Below are 21,959 nucleotides of genomic sequence, written 5' to 3'. Positions count from 1 at the left end.
AACCCTCTGCTGAAAACCTGGTGCTGCCTGGCCGTACTCTTAGCATTTTGGTTAGAAGCTGGGGATCTGTTTGTACACATAAAAGTATTTACTTAATAGTCTCAAGGATATGGCCTCCTACGGGGGAAAGGAATAAATGGCCACATAGGGGGCTAAAGGTAACCCAGAAGAGCTGGCCCTCAACTTCCAACCTCTTCGCATCGATGAAGCTCCGGTCCTCCAATTAGCCATCGTAGTCTCCGCTTCTTTCCAGGAATTTTCCTTCAAAGTTCCAAGATCCCTGGTGGATGAAGGAAATAGCAGATATTGCCAAACACTCTAGAACCCATATTTTTGTTTTGCTGAACTAGGTGTGGTGGGAGGGAAAGGGAAGGAAAAGACTGGAGAGAAAATGAATAAAGGAAGTGTGGAGAGAAATGAGCAGATGAGACCTTAAGCATTTTCCTGGACAGGTTGTGGATTCATTTTTATTTCCACACATTTAAGGGGGAACGTGAACACACTGGAGGTCAGAGGACAACTTGGAGCCACTTGTTCTATGCCTGGGGATTGAACTCAGGTTGCACAGCACCTTTAACCTCTGAGCCATCACACCAGCCCGAGTGATGGATTCTCAGAACCACTCAGACAGCTGAGGAAAACGAGAAGTTAATAACCACTGATGACACTCACAGGCTGAACCTAATTGTATGCGCTGCCTAATGCTTGCACACCACAATGGCAATAAGATGTGATCGCAGGTCCCTAAGGCCAGTGGCTTGCTTCCCTAGCCGGCAGGTTTGCTTGCAGCCACATACAAAGACCATTCAGATGTGTGTGTGTGTGTGTGTGTGTGTGTGTGTGTGTGTCTAGGATCCAAGTGGTACACATGTCTGCCTTCCCTGACCAGCTAGCACCAGGAGAATGACACACTGTGCCCTCAGCCCCCAGAGACCTTCTGCCCCCATTAGAGAGCCCTTCTTAGGGTATATAACACACTGTGGGATAAGCAGGAGTCAGGCGAGGTGACATAATCTGTATTCCAGGAGGAACTGAGGAATGTATCTTGCCTTCTTAAAAGTCCTCAGAGCCAGGATGTTCTTTAAATAGTGTTTCTTCTCTCTTCCATTTAAAGAGTGGGATCATGATTTCCCAGTCCCCAACTGAGCCTTGGATCTCATGAATGTTAAAAACAAGTGGGAAAAGCTGGAGAGATGGCTCAGAGGTTAAGAGCATTGGCTGCTCTTCCAGAGGTCCTGAGTTCAATTCCCAGCAACCCCATGGTGGCTCACAACCATCTATAATGAGATCTGGTGCCCTCTCCTGGCCATTCAAGGCATACATGTAAGGCAGAACACTGTATGCCTAATATATAAATCTTTAAAGAAAATAGGGAGAACATGTGGTTTCCAGCAAAACCGTAACAGAGTAGAGCTGAGAACCCCACACGTTGTCATTGAAGTATTTCATCCTAAAATGGAAAGCCTGAGGTCCATGGAGCTCAAAGCAAGTGGCAGAGGGACAGAGCCTGGACAGTTAAACGTTGAGCACATACACTCCCTTCTCAGAGAGTGCCCCTTGCGGGCGTGGTGGTCACGCCTTTGATCCCAGCACTTGGGAGGCAGAGGCAGGCAGATTTCTGAGTTCAAGGCTAGCCTGGTCTACAGAGTGAGTTCCAAGACAGTCAGAGCTACACAAGAGAAACCCTGTCTTGAAAAAAACAAAAAACAAAAAACAAAAAGCAAAAATAAATAAATAAATAAATAAATAAATAAATAAAATCCCCCCCCCCTTACCTCACAGAAACACCTAGAAAAGAATAGTGTTGCGGTTCAGATCTTGCTTACAGTTTTAAAAGGAAAGAAACAATGCTGGTAGTCAAGATCTTGGAGGTAAATAAGTCATTGTTATCTCAAAGCATCGGCCTTCACAGGAATACTAGTTTTCTCTAATGCCAAAGGGTAGGAGATGTTTAATTTGCCCCTCCCCCAGGTGCTTAAGACAATTGTCACACCATTAAGTTTGCCTTAACAATTAGTAACCCAATAGACAAAAGGGAAAACTTCAAACTGACCTACTTCAATTATGTCCAATTAGAAAGGAAGGAAGGAAGAAGATCTATAATCTATAATAAGTCATATCTATAATAACTCAGGGTTGTTGTGGGGTTTTTTTGTTTTGTTTTTTGTTTTTGGTTTTTTGGATTTGTTTTTTTCCAAGACAGGGTTTCTCTGTGTAGTCCTGACTGTCCTGGAACTCACTCTGTAGACCAGGCTGGCCTTGAACTCAGAAATCTTCCTGCCTCTGCCTCCCAGAGTGCTGGGATTACAGGCATGCGCCACCACCGCCCAACTAATAACTCAGTTTAAAATACCTATACAAAGATGGGGAATCCTTCCCTACACCCCACCTGACCTGCTAAGTTCAACACAATCTCTTAACTACTTATATAAACTTGATGGGTTTTAGGAAAGCCCAAAAGGTTCTGAAAAGCTTTCCTTGAACCAGGAACCCTGGACCCTACTCCCAAGTCTTGGTGGTATTCCCTAAGAGTCAGGATGCCCTGTGGTTTATTCTCACTTCTGCAGTTTGCCATAGGAAAAACATAAGGTCATACACACACACACACACACACACACACACACACACACACACACACACACGGAGCTATCATGTCACACTTTTGAGATGAATGGAATGCATGAGGAATCATTTCTCGGGACTTGGAAAATGGGTCAGTCAGCAAAGTGTGTGCTGTGCAAGAATAGAATGAGAAACTGAGTTTGAGCCTCAGCGCATGTTTAAAAACCAAAATCCACGCAGCACTAAGTGGGCGTGGGTCCGGGGTTGATGTCAGGTTCTCATGCTCTTCAGACAAGCAGCACTTTCTGAGTGGATTCGACTCCCTAACAAAAACAGGGCCGCACAGGCATCAAACTTTTCCAAGTCACATGAAAGTGGTTTTTAAGTTATGTACCTTACAGAAAGATCCTAAATGGAGCAAAGAGTTTCCAGCTTCAATAAAGCCAAGATATTAACATTGGCAAAATGCCATTCATTAATCAAATATAAATGCTTCTGGACTGTGGTTTTTAAAACAAAAAATTCCAAACGTTGGAGTTACCAAATGAAGACTAGGGGGCCAGAGACTGTGGTGAAAGCCTGCTTGCTCAGAGAGGCTGAGAAAGCACGCAGCTGACCCTCCTACTCCACCACAGGTCCCAGAAGGAAAAAACTCCTTCTCCACACTGTCTTAAATACCCTTCCATTCAAAGGCCCTCTTTTCTCCTCCCTGGGTTTTCTTATGTTCACTTCCTGTCCACTGACTGCTCTGCCTCTTAACCTATCGTTTGACTTTGACTCTTATTTACAGAAAGTTCTTAGATTAAAGGCGTGTGCTAGGGCTGAGCCACACCACACAAGTGTCAGGCTTTTCCAGTTTACAACCTCAGGGTTCACAATGTGATAAAATGTCCTGCAAAATGGACTTTCTCAGATTTCCCACTAATGTCCTGTCTCCTGCTCTGAGATCCAACCTAGAATGCTGTGGTGCTGTGAGGAGTCTGTTTCTTTCATCCACACCAGTCTTTGGCACTTACTTAGCTTCCCTGCTTAGACTCTTCTGAAAGATACCAGGAAGTCATTTTGTAGAACACCCTTGATTTAGCTTTTCCTGAGCTGCTTCAGGAAAGTTTGAAAAAATGAGAGAGAAGGAAAATGGATTTGATCGCATAACAAACACGCTTCCCTTTCTATGTATGGTTTTTTTGTCTCCAGTGCGCATCGTGTCCACCTGTACATTTGTGTCTTCTTTGTGTCGTTGTTTGAATGATTGGTGAAGATTTCATCTGTTGGCAGTCTATCTCTTGATCTGGCCACAGTTTGTACAGTAGAAGCTGATTTAAAGCCGCCCCATGCTCACGATTCTTAACATATTTTGTAATTAAGATGATTTTAAGAGTGATAAGGTTAAAAACAGCTATGGCCAGTATAGGCCTGTTGCGATTTTTTTCACAAGTTTATTGGCTACAGTGGTAGAAGCAAAATTTAACCCTCCAAGATTATAAAATGTATATAAGTGGAAATTTATTTGATATCAAACAGGCTCCTATGAAAAAATTAATAGAATTTTTTCCGGAATCCTGAAATTACAGGTTCCTTTTGTTATTCGACCCCCATACAATGTCCTCGCAGGACAGGTGGCTTTGGGTCTAGTCTTAGACAATAAACTCAGATCAGAAGATATTTACATTTGAGTTAGGGCAAAGCTCAGAGCTGCCTCAGTGGAAGCTTGTGAGGAACTGCTTTTGTCTTGCAGACCCCACCAAGGGAGTTTCTGGCCAAAAAAACATTCTTAACAAACTTATCCAGGTGTGGTTCAAATACAGTTCAAATTTAAAATCTGTGAAAGATTAATAAGGCTGTGTGGAACTTACGAAAGCACTAAAATTTGGCCTGCCTTCTCCATACAAAACTATTATAGATTTAAAGGGTTGGGGTTTTTTTGTCTTGTGTTGTTGTTGTTGTTGTTGCTGCTGCTGCTTTGTGGATCCTGATGATTGTAGGGGCATTTGTTTCCAAAGAGCTAACTTTAAAGCACCAAAAGAGCAATTTCATTAGAAGGTTTTTCCCTCAAGGAATGGCTGATAGCCTCACCTTATGTGAGAAAAATGCTTTGTCTCTGCTTCAATACAAGAAGCTAGGATCTTAAGTTTTTCAGTGTATATTGTTCATAGAATTTTATTACAGGCCTTTGCTGTTGGTTTCTGCGCAAAATGTCCTGTCTGCCCACCATGCGCGCCACAGGCCACAAGGATGCAGTGGAGATATGGGCCGCAATGAGATACACCAGGCCAAACAGTTCCACGTGGGACTTTATTTAAGATAGGGAAGGGGTAGTGGGCGGGAAGCAGGACGGAGAGAAAGAGAGAAAAGAAAAAAGAGCGGGGGAGAAATGCTGCCTGGTTATATACGGGTGATGATGTAATTACAGGTAAAGGTGGACTATGGAATTCTGGGTAAATGGCGGCTGTTGCCTTGGCAACAGACCTATACATTGTCTTAATTGTCGCTTGTATGACATCACAAGCCTCGCAGGTCTCAGTACCTACATTCCTGCATTTCTTCCATTAAAAAGAAAAATAAAAGGTGGGGGACCCGATGATGAAAAGGAGTGAGGGCGCCGTGTCTCTTAAACTACTTCCTGCCGTCTAGGGACGTTGTCAATTTCAGGGTGTAGCTGACTTTCATCATTGGGGTCCACTTGGTACATGTTGGCATCAGGTACATCTGGGGATGGGAGCTCTTCCGTGGGCAGCGGCTGGTAATTCTGTAAGAGAAGCTGATTAATAGTTTGGTTAGAAATTGTTTGCATTTGCCGTTGGAGGAATGTAGAAACATGATTAACTAGGCAGGGAGCAAACAATAACACCAGGAAGATGACTAGAAAAGGCATTACAAACGGGAGTATCCATTTCCATATAGGGTTTTCGAAAATGTCAGAGCTGGAGGTCTCACGATCTCTGAAGTTCTTTATGTCTGACTGAAGCTCCTGGATTTTGTTTCTCATTATCCAGGATTGGTTGTCATAGAAACAGCATTCTTCTTGGAGGAACAGGCAAAGACCACCTTCTTTAGCTGTCAGGACATCTAGGCCCTGTCGGTTCTGAAGCACCACGGCTGCCAAAGAATAGATCTGCTTCTTGATAGTAAGCACAGTTTTAGTCATTCCCTGGAGATCACTTTTAAACTGGGAAGTGAATGTATTGTATTGGGCCAGAGAAGTCATTATTCCCGCCACACCAGTACCAACACATATGGCTATTCCTGTAGCGACCAAGAGTGGCACGATCTGAACTGCCCTCTCGTGTCGAGCAGCTATCATATCTACGACTGGGATTGGCAGGGGCTCATTTCCCTGGATCACTCCCAGCTCAGGGAAAAGGAGTACCAGCGTGCAAACTCCTGACCAGCTGACGGGTAGGCAATGATATACCTGAGTGCCACAAAGAATTGACGTGTTCTGGATTTCAGGGCATTGTGGCAGAGATGATATATCAAGGCTTACGGTTTTATTACAGTCTAGGGAGCTTAGTGTTCCTACAGAACGTGTCCCAGAGGTCTTAAAACAGTTTGCCATGCCAAAGAGAGGGACAGAGGTAAGGTACGGAGCCATGGTGACATCGAAGTCAGGACAGCTAACAAAATGTGAGGTAAGATTATTTGGCAGTATCACTGGAGAAGCTGTAAGTGACAGTTTTGAGTCAAATCCTGGGGGTACACATAACCAACAATCTTTATAGCGACCAGGCCTGGTAGCATTAAGGAGCTGGTATGCTGAGGTCAAGGTTTGAAGCAATAGGCGAAATGACAAGTTAGTGCCATTTTTGAGGGGTGCTGTCAAAGAATCAAGGACCTCAGAGGAGTGTTTAATTATCTCCCCCACTTTTCCAATATCTAGGGGTTGGGCGATTGAGATATATTTTCTCTGAATATGGATGGTACTTACTGGGGAACTGGGCTGGTTTTTACGATAGAGCTTACCAACAACTCCTGTTTCCCACCTGGAATCCCACGGGTCTTGTATGTGGAAGAAAAGTGTCTTGCGGTGTTGATAGAAGAAATGATTGACCCGTGATCCTAGCATATGTATCTGACATGACCAATATGGGCAGCCCCCATATTCGTCTGGCCATTTTTTACAGTAATCTTCTGTCTGGTCAAAGAGAAAGCAAGTATAGAGATCATAATACTTAGATGGGATAACAGATACAGGGATGATCGCGATTTGGATCAGTTCCTGACATCCGACTATGGAGCAGTTTCCTGACCCTATTTGGAAAGACTGTTTGTTATCTGTGGGGGTTTCTTGAACTCGAATCTCCAGATGTAAGGACTGCCCTGGATGGAAATGAAGAACAGCAGGACAAGAAACCCATGTCTAATCCAATGAGGTAGAGCTCGGCTGCCGGAGTGGAGTCTCATGTCTGGAATTGGGGACAAGGTGGATGGTCTCGATGTCCTTCGGAGCTTAATAGAGCATGGTCCTGTCAGGGGTGACGTGTATGAAGAAGAGTTATCTTTAGGTGGAGGGCTGAAAGGTTTAAGGTGAGATAGATGGACCCAATGAGGAAATCCTTCGAGTTTAGCGGCTGTAGGGGGTCACAAGAATCACCTTAAAAGGGCCCTGCCATTTGGGAGAGAGGGGTGAGGGCCGATGATCTGGAGGGGATAAGAGGACTTGGTCTCCAATGTTGACAGGCAGTGGACAGGAGACAGTCTGTGGCCGCGGTAGGTGGTGGTCAGCAAAGTCCCATAGGAGAGAGCGAAGGTGGCAAAGCAATGGGGTGAGTAGGTGGTCTGGGAGGGGAGAGCATTCAGGTGAGAGACCAGGAGTTAAAACTGGACGTCCATACATGAGCTCAAAGAGTGAGATAAGAAGAGGTCGCTTGGGGAGAGCTCGTAGCCTGAAAAGAGCCAGAGGTAGGAGTTTTACTCAGTCAAGGTGAAGTTCCTGTGATAGCTTAGCAAGAGTGGTTTTTAAAGAGCAATTAGTTCTCTCTACCTTACCTGAAGATTGGGGATGGTAAGGAATGTGAAAATGCCAAGGGATGTTTAAGGTCTTAGATAGACTCTGAAAGATCTGGGAAGTAAATTCAGGACCATTGTCTGACTGAAGGGAGGTTGGAACACCAAATCGGGGGATGATCTCTCGGAGGAGGAGATCAGAGACTGTCTGAGTCCTTTTGTTAATGGTGAGAAAGGCTTCTAACCACCCTGAGAAGGTGTCCACCAAGACTAGGAGGTACTTGGAACACTTGACTGTAGGCATATGGGTAAAGTCAAGTTGCCAGTCAGTTCCAGGAAGGGAAACTCTAGCCTGATGGGTAGGGAAAGGGGTACTACGATACCTTGAGTAGGAATCTGATATCTGACAGATTTTACAAGAAGCAGTGATAGATTTTAAGAAATGTAAGTCTTCAGGAGTGGGCTGTAAGTGGGTCTTAACAAAAGAAGATAACGCTCGGCTGTTAGGATGAAAGAGCTGGTGAAGATAGGATAGAGTTTGGTGAGTGTCAGGGGGTGGAGGTAGAGATGTGGGTTGTAGTATAAGGATGTCTTGGGGAAGGTGAGGTGAGTTTGGCCCCCTAAGGGCCGCAGCTCTAGCTGCCTCATCAGCTCGGTTGTTTCCCTTAGATACAATAGAGTCATTTGTCTAGTGGGATCTGCAGTGGACAATCCCAATAGCTTTGGGGAGATGAGAGGCCTTTAGCAAGGCTAAAATATGGTTTGCATTAGTTACTGATCCTCCTGTTGTGGTAAGTAACCCACGCTCTTTCCAAATAGCAGCGTGGGACAGGAGGATATGGAAAGCATATTTGGAATCTGTATAGACATTGAGGGATTGTCCCTGTGCCAGTTGAAAGGCACGGGTGAGAGCTATCAGCTCAGACTATTGATTAGTGGTGTGTACAGGAAGGGCCTGTGCCTCTACCACCTTGGTGTCTGACACTATGGCTTTTCTAGTCCCTTCATATAGAAAGGAGCTTCCATCTGTGTACCAAGTATAAATGGCTTGAGGCAATGTACCCTCCTGTAAGTGTGAAGGATGAGGTAATACTTGCTCTAAAGTCTCAGTGCAGGAATGAGACAGGGAGTGGTTAGTATTAGGTCGGGGGAGAAGAGTAGAAATATTAAGAGGGAGACATGATTGGAAGGTGAGCGTGGAATCCTCTATTAGTGCTACCTGGAGAGAAAGAACTCTGGAGAGAGGTAGAATCTGCAAGCCTTTGTAAGTTAGGAGCTGTGACAAGTTATGAGAAGGAAGCACAGTTATAGGAGACCCCAAGGTTAATTTCTTTGATTCTCGAATAAGGAGTTCAGCAGCTGCTAAGGCACAAATACAAGGTGCCCATTCCTGGATGGTTAAATCTAGTCTTTTTGACAAGTATGCTACAGGTGCAAAGGAAGGTCCCAGTTGATGGCCTAAGACTCCAAGGGCAAATCCCTCCTTTTCAGTTACATAGAGGGAAAAAGGGCGAGTCAGGTCAGGGAGATGTAAGGCTGGGGCCTTAAGGAGAGCCTGTTGGAGCCTCTGAAAGGGCTTGGCAACAGATTTGAGAAGAGGTTCATGGGTGGGGCCTAATGCTGCCTCATATAAGGGTCGAGAAAGGAGGGAAAAGGAAGGAACCCAGGAACGTAAAAAGCTAGCCATTCCTAGGAATGATAAAATCTCTTCCTTTGTAGAAGGAACAGTTAAAGACTGAATCAGATTCTTTCTATCTAAGGTAATAGCCTTGTGGGTTGGGGTAATTGTTAATCCCAAATAGGTAACCTGAGGAGTGGACAGCTGAACTTTAGAAGGTGAGACCCTGTAGCCTCGACTGGAAAGGAAATTTAGAAGAGCAGAGGTGTCTGATTGGCTAATCTCTAGAGATGGGCTACAGACAAGGACGCCATCTACATAAAGAAGAATTTTAGATCTAGGGAGAGATAAAGAAAGTAAGTCAGAAGCTAAGGCCTGGCCAAATAGGTGTGAGCTGTCTCAGAATCCCTGGGGTAGAACAGTCCAGGTAAGTTGGTGTCAGGATCCGTCCAGGTAAAGGCAAATATGTTTTGTGACTGGGCATCAAGAGGGATAGAGAAAAATGCGTCCTTTAGATCTAGGACTGAGAAATGAGAAGTTCCTGAGGGGATAGTGGAAAGGAGTGTATAGGGATTAGCTACGACAGGATGGAGAGGAACCACTGCGGCATTAATGCGCCTGAGGTCTTGAACCAGGCGATAGGTACCATTAGGTTTTTTAACTGCTAGTATAGGGGTATTGAAAGGAGAAGAGGTGGGACGAAGGAGGTTTTTCCTTAAGAGGTCAGAAATGATAGGCTTAAGTCCCCTGGAGAGGGGCTCTGGAGAGAGAGAGGGTATTGAGCTTGGGTGATGTACCTGGTAGGGTCCAGTAACTGGATGACAACAGGAGAATGATGTCTAGCAACAGAGGGGTTCTGGACATCCCAAACTCTGGGGTCCACCTGAGAAGCTGTTAGAGGAAATAACATGTTAGTGTTAGTAGGTTGACTGGCTAGAAGGAGAAGTAGGGGAACTGCTGGCGAGCTTGGGTTCAGGCGAGTGGGGGGAGCAAAAGAAATTGAAGCCCCCAACTTAACCAAAAGACCCCTTCCTAATAAGGGAATGGGAGAAGTTGGCACTACCAAAAAGGAATGGGTGAAGGGTATATTTCTAAAAGTGCAGCTAAGTGGTGGGGTCTGATGAGGAAGGTAAGGCTGTCCTCCTATCCCGACTATGGGAAGATGCGAGGGTGAAGTGGAACCCACCCTCCCAGAACTCCACCAGGACCAAGTAAGTGGCCCTGGTATCCAGAAGGAAAGAGATGGGCCTCCCACATACCACGATAGTTACCCGGGGCTCCCTGCTGGTGATGGGCGAGGTTGGGTTGAGGGAGCTCCGGCCCCTTCATTCGTCCATAGCCAAGCCTAGGAGGTCAGTTGGAGGGGTTTCTGGACGGAATGGCCCTCTGTTCTACGTGACACGAGGGCAATTGACAGCCCAGTGTCCCTCACAATGATACCTAGGACATAATCCCCTTGGCTTGCGGGGGTTGGGGCAAGTCTTTGTCCAGTGACCAGGTTGACCACATCTATACATTGTCTTAATTGTCGCTTGTATGACATCACAAGCCTCGCAGGTCTTGGTACCAACATTTGCTCTTAACAATGGGCTTTTAAGTAAATGATTTTCAAAAGTTGTTAGGATAAATTAATTGGCTAAGACATTGCTTTAAGCTTGCCACAAGAGGATTTAAGCCTTTGATGTTTTCAAAATAAATAATAAGAGACATAACTCGGAGAAAGCTACTGTAAGCATTTGTCAAACAGTTTGTTACATGTTGACTGCAATTCCTTGGCAAGAACATTAACATAAAATCAGCTTTTTCCTATCCAAATAAAGTTTTTACATCCTTCAATAAAGATATTGATGTGTTAATAAAATGTTATAAGATGAAATCATAAAGGTATTTTAAAAGGAATATTTTAAGAGCCTAATAAAACATTTGTTCCTTGCTTCAAACAGCAATCAAATTGATTATTATTGATGGTTAATCTAGTACATGGGAAGCCTTTTTTGGCAAAATTCATAATTGTTATCCAAAAGATAATTTGTGGCAATTTGCTTTTATATTTCTATACATGCATCCCATAAAGAATGCATTAACTGTAGGAGTGAAGCTCATGTAATTATGCAAGTGCTCTAACGCTCTAACAGGAAAAGCAACTAAAAATGCTACGTTTATTTTCTTTCTTTTTTTTTTTTTTTTTTTTTTTTTTTGGTTTTTTTGGATTTGGTGTTTTTTCGAGACAGGGTTTCTCTGTATAGCCCTGGCTGTCCTGGAACTCACTCTGTAGACCAGGCTGGCCTCGAACTCAAGAAATCCGCCTGCCTCTGTCTCCCAGAGTGCTGGAATTACAGGCATGCGCCACCACTGCCCGGCTGCTAGGTTTATTTTCTATAATCACATAGTTATTGTCTATATTATTGTCTATGCTTGGTGTTCCAACTTAAATTAAAACAGATAATGGAACTGGCCATTTAATAAATAAAAGTTATTAAAAATTTGAGATATATTTGACAATTTAATTATTTATTATCCTCAAGGACAAGGTAATATAAAAAATTTTTAAAACAATATTTTCTTTTTTTAAAAAAATAGATTTATTTATTATATGAAAGTGCACTATAGCTGTCTTCAGACACTCCAGAAGGGGGTGTCAGATCCTGTTGCAGATGGTTGTGAGCCACCATGTGGTTGCTGGGATTTGAACTCAAGACCTTCAGAAGAGCAGTTGGTGCTCTTAACCACTGAGCTATCTCTCCAGCCCAATATTTTCTTAAAAAAAGGAAAAGAGAGTGGAAATTGTATCCTCATGCATATCATTTAAATTATGCTTGTATATTTTTAAGAAAATTTTAAAATTTGGTTGCCAAGGAACTCCTTGCTGAGTGTATATGGCATCCTATAACTAGGCATATTGATGCCTAAGTAAGATGGAAGAATTCACTTATTGGCATATATCATGATCCTGATCAGGTATGTAATATTTGGGGAAGAAGGTATGTTTGTGTTTTTTTCTACAGAATGCTGCAGAAGCATGCCAGCTGCCAGAGTGATTGGCGTGGCATGCTGAGGTTAACGCTGACTGTGGCCTTGCTAAGTGCCCAGACAATGGTAACAGAAGAGCTATATGGAATATACTCTAATTGTCAAATGTCCCAGATTAAATAAACTGCCTTGCTTCAAGCTTTTAGCATTTGTGGGACAGAGAAATTGGAGACTGTTAAACTAACTTAGAAAAATTAATCTTAAGGAGAAGTTATAATAACTATTCTCATTCCTTTAATGTCATCAGTAGACTCAATCATGGACTGGTCTAGAAATAAATCCAATATTGGAGATTCCAGTTATGAAGATAGCTAATAATCTTTATCAGCCAGTTTATCTGATGTTCACAAGACAGTGTCTGTTGATTCACAAAGCTACCTCCCTCCACTTCAGAGGTTAACTTTTGTTTTCAGAGAACTACTATTTACATATGAATTAAATACCTTGGGCCTTCCAGAGACAGAGTCAAAGCAGGTTTTCCCTTTTAATCTCTTCTTCTGTGTTTTATGCAGGCCTCTTTCAGACACAGTTCAGTGGCTCCCCAGGACTTGAAGAGAGGTGTGCTGTGAGGGCCAGCCAGCTTACACTTACAGGGCATTTGCTTTACCAGTGGATCTCCTTTCAGGAGCCACATAGAACTCAGATCTATATGTGTCTGCTGGCGAGCAGACATGGGCACCAGCAAGAGGTGTGAGGCAAAGCACCAAATGGGGGATCATGATTTCTTTCTGTGAGTCCCCAGGAAGCACACCTGATTGCATAGGGGTTGATGTCAAGGGGCTGTCCTTAAATATTAAGGGAGCCTATTGCCCCTCCTCTGCAAAAGACAACATATAATATTTAAGAGGAATTACGGTCAATACTTCTCCTCTCTGGTTATAAGCCCACCATCTTTTGACAGATATTCATCCACTGGTTTTTCTTAAAAATTAATGGGAAGGGTGGAACTGTTTGGCTCACCCAAACTCTTAAATTGTCAGACCTCCATTAAACTTGGGCCTTGATCAGCAATTGCATTGTCCTGGCCTCTGTTCTTTTTGCTGCTGACCCCCCTCCTGCCCCTCCATCTATTCCCAGCTTCTCTTCCAGGAACCCAGGTCACAGTAGCTACTGGCAACTACATTCTACATCTTTATCCAAAGGAAGCCAGGAACAGACTGTGCATGCTCAGGCATCTAGGAAGATCTCCAAGTCCATCCTCACAGTGACACTTCCTCCAACAAGGCCACACCTTCTAATAGTGCCACTTCCTGGGATGAGCATATACAAACCATCACATACACAGTCTACTCCTGTCTGCAGATCAAGAAGTAGAACTCTCGGTTCCTTCTCCAGTACCACGTCTACTTGCACTCTGCCATGTTTGCTGCCATGACAATAATGGACTGAACTCTGAAACTGTAAGCAGCACCAATTGAATATTGTCCTTTATAGGATGTGGCGGGCCACTAACACCCAGCACCTTTAAAGAGCTCTGACGAATGCGCAGTAGAACCGTGCCCTAACTCAGCACTGCTATGCTAATGAAGCGCACCAAGCTGTGCCAATCAGAAAGCAACAAATTAAAGACATGGCTGAATCAGTACGTACCTATGGTATCACAGCAGCCTAACAGTTACCCAATTGGAGAGCCTGGCACATACCGCTCTCATGCCTACAGATTGGCAGCAGCTGACAAAGGCTTGTCTAAATCCAGGACAATGCTTAGACTTCAGTTCTTTCCAGGCAGAATTCTCTACAGAACAGGCTATGATAAACCAACAAAATGGACAGCCAGCCTGGGACAGAGACATGCTCCTGGGACAGGGAAGGTTTGCTAACGAGCAAACCGGATTTCCCTTAGATGTCTATGACCAGATTAATAAAATTGGTATACGAGCATGGAAAGTGCTCCCAAATAGAGGAAAGGTATTTGGAAATCTAACTAAAATCATACAGGGAGGTGCAGAACCTTTCTCAGACTTTGTGGCAAGAATGATAGAAGCAGCAGGGAGAATATTTGGAGACCCAGATGCAGCCATGCCCCTAATCAAACAGCTTGTATTCAAGCAGTGCACCCGCGAGTGCAGAACAGCCATCATACCATATAAGGGTAAACCACTAGAAGTCTGGATGAAGGTATGCAGAGAGATAGGTGGCCCTCTCAGTAATTCTGGTCTTGCTGCAGCTGTGATGCAACTTACAAAACAAAAAGGGGGACAGAAGGGATGTTATGAGTGTGGACAGGTGGGACATTTCAAATGAGAATGCCCCAATAAAAAACATGGAGGCCACCAAAACCGTCCAGGTCTATGCCCCAGGTGTAAAAAGGGAAATCATTGGGCAAATGAGTGTAGATCAGTGAAAGACATCCAAGGGCGTCCCCTCGCAGAGGGATATGGAGGTGCCCATCCAAAAAACGGGATATGGGCCTCCTGACCCCAGGGCCCACAAATATATGGGGCCGTCTTGAGCCAATCGACAGAGACCCTGAGCCAGATAGACATGGGCCCTCAATACCAACACCGAGGAGAACCACTACAGGCTCAGCAGGACTGGACGTCTGTTCCACCACCAGACTCGTACTAACGCCCCAGATGGGGGTACAGCTTATAGACACAGACCTAAAAGGCCCACTACCTAAAGACACTATGGGCCTACTCATAGGATGGGCCTCATTACGTTTAAAAGGGATCAGAGTTCACCCCAGAATAGTAGATCCAGGCTTTGAAGGTACAATAAAAGTAATGGTGGAATCCCCACGAGGGATTACTGCCATCTCTCCAGGTGACAGAATAGCTCAAATCCTCTTATTACCCAGCCTCCATAAACAGTTTGTAGCCAAAAGGAGATTCAGAGGCAATCAGGGCTTTGGCTCTACAGGGCCAACCGCCGCTTATATTGCATTAGACTTAAATGACAGACCCATGACAGAACTGACCATCAATGGTAAGAAAATCATGGGTCTACTAGACACAGGGGCAGATAAAAGAATTATTTCTACAACTAATTGGCCTAAAGCGTGGCCGATCCAAAAATCAGGACAAAACCTACAGGGCCTTGGCTATGCAAAATCTCCTAATATTAGCGCCAAGGTGTTATCATGGAAAGATAAAGAAGGTCACTCAGGAGATTTCACACCTTTTGTACTCGACTTGCTGGTATCCCTATGGGGTAGAGACATTCTCCAAAACATGGGCATATGGCTGACAAATGAATACTCGGAAGTCTCTAAAAACATTATAAACAATAGGGGCTATATGCCAGGTAGGGGCCTAGGAAAAAACCTCCAGGGCCGCCCAAAGCCAGCCGTACATGGGCTGGGTTTTTCCTAGGGGCCGCTGGGGAGTCAATGTATGATCTACCACCCTAAACCTGTCATGGGACTTAACCCCCCGGGACTGTGCCCTTTACAATTGTGGCAGATGGACGTAACACATTATCCCGAATTTGGAAAACTTAAATATATCCACGTGCCTGTAGACACATGCTCTGGCATAATAGTAATACACGCCACTCCTTTGAGCGGTGAAAAAACCAACAATGTCATCTCCCATTGCTTGGAGGCCTGGGTGGCCTGGGGCAAACCAGCCTCTTTGAAAACAGATAATGGCCCCGCCTACACGGCAGGCTCCTTTTCCACCTTTTGTGCCCAAATGCAAGTGACCCTGTCACATGGTCTCCCCTACAATCCCCAGGGTCAGGGGATTGTTGAACGTGCACACCGCACCCTCAAAGAATGTCTAGAAAAACAAAAAGAGGGAGTAGGCCACGGTCGCACTCCTAAGGACCGTATATCCCCCGCCCTTCTCACTTTAAATTTTTTGAACTTGGATTCCCAAAATCACTCTGCAGCTGAGCGCCACTCCCTCAGCTGCCCCCAGACAACAGAGAGGGTGAGATGGAAAGATGTTCTGTCCAACCAATGGTTTGGCCCAGATCCCATTATAACGAGATCAAGGGGAGCTGTTTGTGTCTTTCCACAGGACCGCCAAGACCCCATCTGGATCCCGGAATGGCTGACAAGGAAAGTACCTGCTCCGGAGTCTAGAGACAATGACTGTGTTCCGGCTCTTGAGGATTCTGATCCTGCTGTCCATCACCACCACCTGGGTAACAGCAGAGGAGAAGACGCTATGGGCCATAGCGAAGGCCTGGCCCATACCACTCCCTGTCCACAAAAAAGGGATTTTGGTATCACAGCTGCTATAATCACAGCCATTACTATATCTGTGGCAGCAGCGGTTACTGCCGCAGTCGCCATGGCATCACAGGTCCAAACTGCAGATGTGATCAATAATATAGTAGAACAGTCAGCACAGACCCTACAGACACAGGCTCTATATAACACTCATCTAGAATCAGGGATACGCCTATTAAACCAAAGAGTAGATATCTTACAAGAAGAGATAGATGCACTTGTCCTTATGGTACAAGTATCCTGTGTTAAACGCAGCCCCCTTCAGGTCAATATGACATCTCTAAAAAAGCATCAAAATGATATTGATGATATTAGTAATTTTCTGAAGGGTAATTGGTCTATAGAAGGAGAGAAGTTAACCAAACAGTTATTGTTACAGATTGCCTCTCTTAATGTTACAAGATTGAATCCCATTACGATGGGTGACCTTACCTCTTGGTTGACCACCGCCTTTTCCTGGGTCAAGGAGTATGCGGGGATGTTAGCTATGGCCGCCCTTATGTGCTTAGCGGTCTTTATTTGCTTGTGGTGCTTTTGTCGCATCAGGCGAGATCAGATTGCACACAAAGCCATAGTTTACCAGGCGCTTGTAGCCATGGATTCACAAGAGGACACAGCTATATGGCTCGCCTCCCTAAAAAATTGATAGCCTTCGCCCCAGGGTGTGCCTAGAAAAGGTATACACCAACGATACCCAAAGATAGGCAACCTATTGACACTTGGACCAACCTAAGACATGGGGCCCAGTGGGCGATAGGGTGACCCTTTGATGGGTAAGGCCAAGTCGTGGCTGAGATGACCTAAGACAGGGGTCGTTGGTATATTTTGCAGGCAACCCGCGTAGCCCTCGCAAGGGACGGCTTCAATAAAACAAAACAGGGGAAGATGTGGCAGGCGCTAACACCTGGTGCCTTTAAGCAACTCTGATGCATGTGCAGTAGAACCGTGCTGTGACTCAGCACTGATATGCTAATGAAGCACACCAAGCTGTGCCAATCAGAAAGCGACACGCACCTAAGCGAGGGCTGAGGGCTATATAAGGGCGGCAGGGAATAGGCTCGGGGCCCCGGGTAGAAGTAGAAGCAAGAATAAGGAAGCCTGAATAAAGCGTTGCAGAGAAGAACCTGGTCGTGTCGCGTCTTTCCTTGCGGGTCGAGGCCGGGCACAACAATAGGAGTTGCCTTGGTCATGGTGGCTCTTCACAGCAATAAAATCCTAAGACAGTCAAGGTGTTTGGCACAGCAACAGAAATTGAAGAAGGACATTGCATTGCAGATGACATGTGGACACTAGAGTCTATCATTGTCCTTCAACTGTTGATTTTTGCCTCTTGCGAACTTTCATTTTGATTTTCTTTCCCAGTGAAGGATCTGACCAACTTTACTTTTTTAACTGTGGAATGAAGGACTGAACCAGGATCCTGAAGTGTTGCTAAGCAACCACTGAGCTACGTACACCCTAAGTACTTAACAATATAAACATCTTGGGGCTAACTATGGCCCTCTACCCTCTAGGACTTCCCGACCCCATGCCTGTTTCCACACTCTCCTGTCCTGAGCTCTGCCCCTGACTACTAAAACCAATTACACTTCTCTTTTCACACTGGTTTATGCTGTGTTGTCTGTGGAATGTCCCCAGGACAGACATAAATACAAATATAATATATAATACATATACATATGCACATGCATATACTTCGCAGTCGAGGGTTTGATCAGTTTTATTTTTTTAACTGTGGGGACTGAACCTAGAGTTTGGAGTGTTGCTAAGCAAGTACGCATAAGTATATGTATATATGATATATATGTGTGTGTATGTATATGTGTATATGATGTATATGTATATGATGTATATGATGAATGATGTATATGCATCTATATATGTATATTATATGAATATGTATATGTATAATACAATAAACACAAATCTCACCTGTGCTATTTCTCTCTCGGTGTTGATATGCCTTTTGTTTCCGTGGCTCTCTGTCTCTCTCCAGAGCCTCTGAATACCTGCTTTACTATATCTTATCCATATTTTGCAGCTGTTACCTGGAGACCCATTAGCAGGATATGTGCAACTCCACAATTATGTGGCTGGGTGGTGGTGGTATACACTGTCCGTCCCAGCTTTCAGGAGGCAAAGGCAGTCAGAGCTCTCAGTTTCAGGACAGCCTGGTCTACATAGTGAGTTCCAGGAATGCCAGGGACAAACAAATAAAATAAAACTAAAAAACAACAAACAAAACCTGCCCAATTGGGTTTTAGTTTAACACCCTTACAGGTAAACAACTTCGACTGGTTGACAGTTACACATTTTTAAGGCGATTTTTTTTTTTAATTTTATGGAACACATTTAGTCTGATCGAAATTTTCAATAAATTCCAATTATAAGTAAATCCTCTGAGTGCTTTGCAAATTGTGTCTCACACATCTCACAAAGCACTTGGAGGAGCTCAGAAAAGTGTTGAGTGAATTGCATACTCAGCAGAAACTTCCTAGGACATGCCAAAGTCGAGGGACAGAAAGAACTGGCGCCATAAGGGACTGGAGCATGGCATTCCACCAGTTACTCCGCCCATGCAAGACAGCACCCTAAGGTTCATGGCTTACAACAGCAGCCATCTAGTCTGGGGAGGTGCCCCCTCTGTTAAAGGGTTTGACTTGAGAGCATGAGGACCCCAAAACCCACATTAGAAAGTAACCAGAGGTCACCATGGTTCATGCTTGTCATCTCTGCCCTGGGGAGGGGTACAGGCACCCTCGTGGCTCACAGGCCCCAGGTCAGCTCCAGGTCAGTGAGAGAGAGAGAGAGAGAGCCTCAGAAGACAAGGTGCATACAAGAGTGGTACTCAAGATTGTCCTGTGACCTACACAGAGATAAAGGGGGGGGCATGTCAACACACACACACACACACACACACACACACACACACACAGAGTCAGAGAGAGAGACAGAGACAGAGAGACCAGAGACAGAGGTGGCATGTCAACACACACACACAGAGGAGGCATGTCAATACACACACACACACACACAAATATACATACACAGAGGAGGCATGTCAACACATACACACAGAGGAGGCATGTCGCCGCACACATACACATACACACACACACATACACACACAGAGGAGGCATGTCAATATACACACACATACACACACAGGAGGCATGTCACCACATACACACACACACACACAAAAGAGGCATGTCAACACACACACACAGGCAGCATGTCAACACACACACACACACACACACACACCAACTTTCATTTAGCACCAGTTTCGCAACTCTGTTGACCACCTGTGTAAAGCAGGCTGGGAGGGGGTGGCTGTTCTCTGGATTCAGACTGCTTCCTTCCTTCCCTCCTTCCTTCCCCCGGTCTCGACAGCCATCCCATCCACTCACTCCGTGGAGGCGGCGGTGCTCTGCCGGTTTGCCTGGCTCTGACTGTGCAGTTTGCCCCTGGCTCCCCAGGAGGCCAGTCCCTGCTGTTAGTACTGCAGAAGAATGTGAGTGTGTCAAACACTTGCGACCTTGGCCTAGAACTTACACAACTTTGTCTTTGTGGGGTTTGCTTGTTGTTTTCTCAATCCTGGGAAGTGAACCAACCCAAGGCCTTGCAGATGCTCTGCAAGCCTCTGTCATTGAGTCACATCCTGGGTCAAAGGACCTCTTCGTGGTTGTATCAATTACTCAAAGCCAAATCGAGTCACAAGGACAACTCCTATCCAAGGGCCCCTGTTGAAAAGAATCCAAATGCTTACAGCTGTGGGAAAACGAATCACGCAGTGTCCCTGTAACACTCGGTAGGAACAAAATGGAGGGATTCCTTTGTGTACATGGTGACAGAAGAAGCTAGGGATCAAAGGTGCCCTGGGCTGTGTTCTGTGACCACAAACACAGGTCTCATATGGAGCGCCTGAGAGGCCATCTTCCTTGATCCATACCTGTGCTTATGCTAATGCGGTGCTAGGTGGAGGTCTGGGAGCTGTCTGAGGACCCAGAACTGGAATTCTGAGCCCACACTCTGAGGAGGGAAGGGTAGATCTCACCTTGAGATTAAGACCAGTCACCAGGACCATATGATCCTTCACCTTCACCTTCATCCTTCACCTCTGGGCTCTAGAGCCCTGAGACCTTGCTTGTACAAGAAGTTTGGGGTAGCCACCAGTTGCGGGAGGGACTGGTGGGGTAGAGGGGATGGACCTGGAGGAGGTCAGGAAGTGTCCTACTTCCACCTGATACCTCAGAACGGAGGGAAGTGTCCCTAGTGTAAATGCCTCAGCTTCCTTGGCTTTTAGTCACATGTTCTTAGCGACAGCTCTGGTGGTCACACGGCTCGGCAGCACCCTCCCACGGCTTTGTTCCACGTCAGCTCCTTTGACGTGTCCTAACATGCCTACGTTGTTCAGAATTCGGAGGCCACTCTTGTCTGTCTTCAGTGAGAGCTGACACACTGACCATTAACGCACCCCACCCCCCTCTGTGCATGATGCCAGAGAGCTGAAAATTACCCGTACAGCACACTAACGTCACTGTGTTCTGTGAAGAGCCAGGAAACTTGATGACACACACTCAGGCCATCCATAACTCTTATTCCTGCCCTTCAATCGCCTTTCCTAAAGTCTCAGAGCAGCCTGTTTCTCTACAGCTTTAAGTGTCCCTGTCCCCTATTCTCAGGGTTACAGAGCTGAGGCTTGAGTCTTCTGTGTCCTTACTCTTTGCCTCACAAAGACTCCGCTGTAAAAACCACGTCCAAAGGTTGGCATGCACTGGGTTGTGCAAATCGGGCCTGGTTTGGTAGCAACAGCTTCCGTCTGACTCTACCATTTAGGATACACGAGGAATCCACAAGGAACTATTCTCCTGAGTCCTGGAACTATTCCAGCACATAACCAAAACAGAGGAGGGGCTTGTGGAACCCTCCATGTCCAGCCAGTACAGAGGCGTCACCGTGGGGTTTAGGATTAACAGCTGCCCTGGAGAGAGGCGTGTGATTCTGTGGGACTGTGCCCATAACCCTAGAAGTCTGCCAACTTTGGGCAGTTGAGGTCAGAAGTGAGCTCCGTTATAAGCCAGTGTCTGCAGACGATGGGACCCTGCCTGGGGTAGAAACCTAGGCTTCTGGTGAGAGGAAAACCAGCAGCAGAGGAGAGAGGCGCTCCCCATGCTCTCCCAGGGAATGAGCTGCCTCTTTGTTTGGAAACCCTCCCCTTAGTCTACTAAGAAGCTCAAGTTCCCAGCACAACACCTGCCTTGACATAGCAGGCTGGTCAGAACTGGAAGGGCTCAAACTGTCTGACATATACCTGTTGATACCCAGCCATGGGGACCTGAGCCAACACTTAACTTAAAAAACAAGTAGGAAGGAAGGAAAGACCCAGGATCAGTATATAACTCCCAAAGGCAAATCCCACCGTGCCTCAGAATTAGCTGCTTGTCCCAGTATTCTTCATATTCTAGGCAGAGTATCTAGGGATCCTGTCAGAGACCGAGTGTGTCACTTAGGAGCAGGTCCCCCAGAAGCCTGGATTCCTTCTTACACTCCGCGTCAGCCAAGAGCTGTGGAGACCCTTGCACTCAGTCCTGTGGGCTGCTGACCAGATTCACCTCGGGG

The sequence above is a fragment of the Apodemus sylvaticus genome, chromosome 15 (assembly GCF_947179515.1).
Source record: "Apodemus sylvaticus chromosome 15, mApoSyl1.1, whole genome shotgun sequence".
NCBI lineage: Eukaryota > Metazoa > Chordata > Mammalia > Rodentia > Muridae > Apodemus > Apodemus sylvaticus.
Note: the sequence above shows the minus strand (reverse complement) of the source record.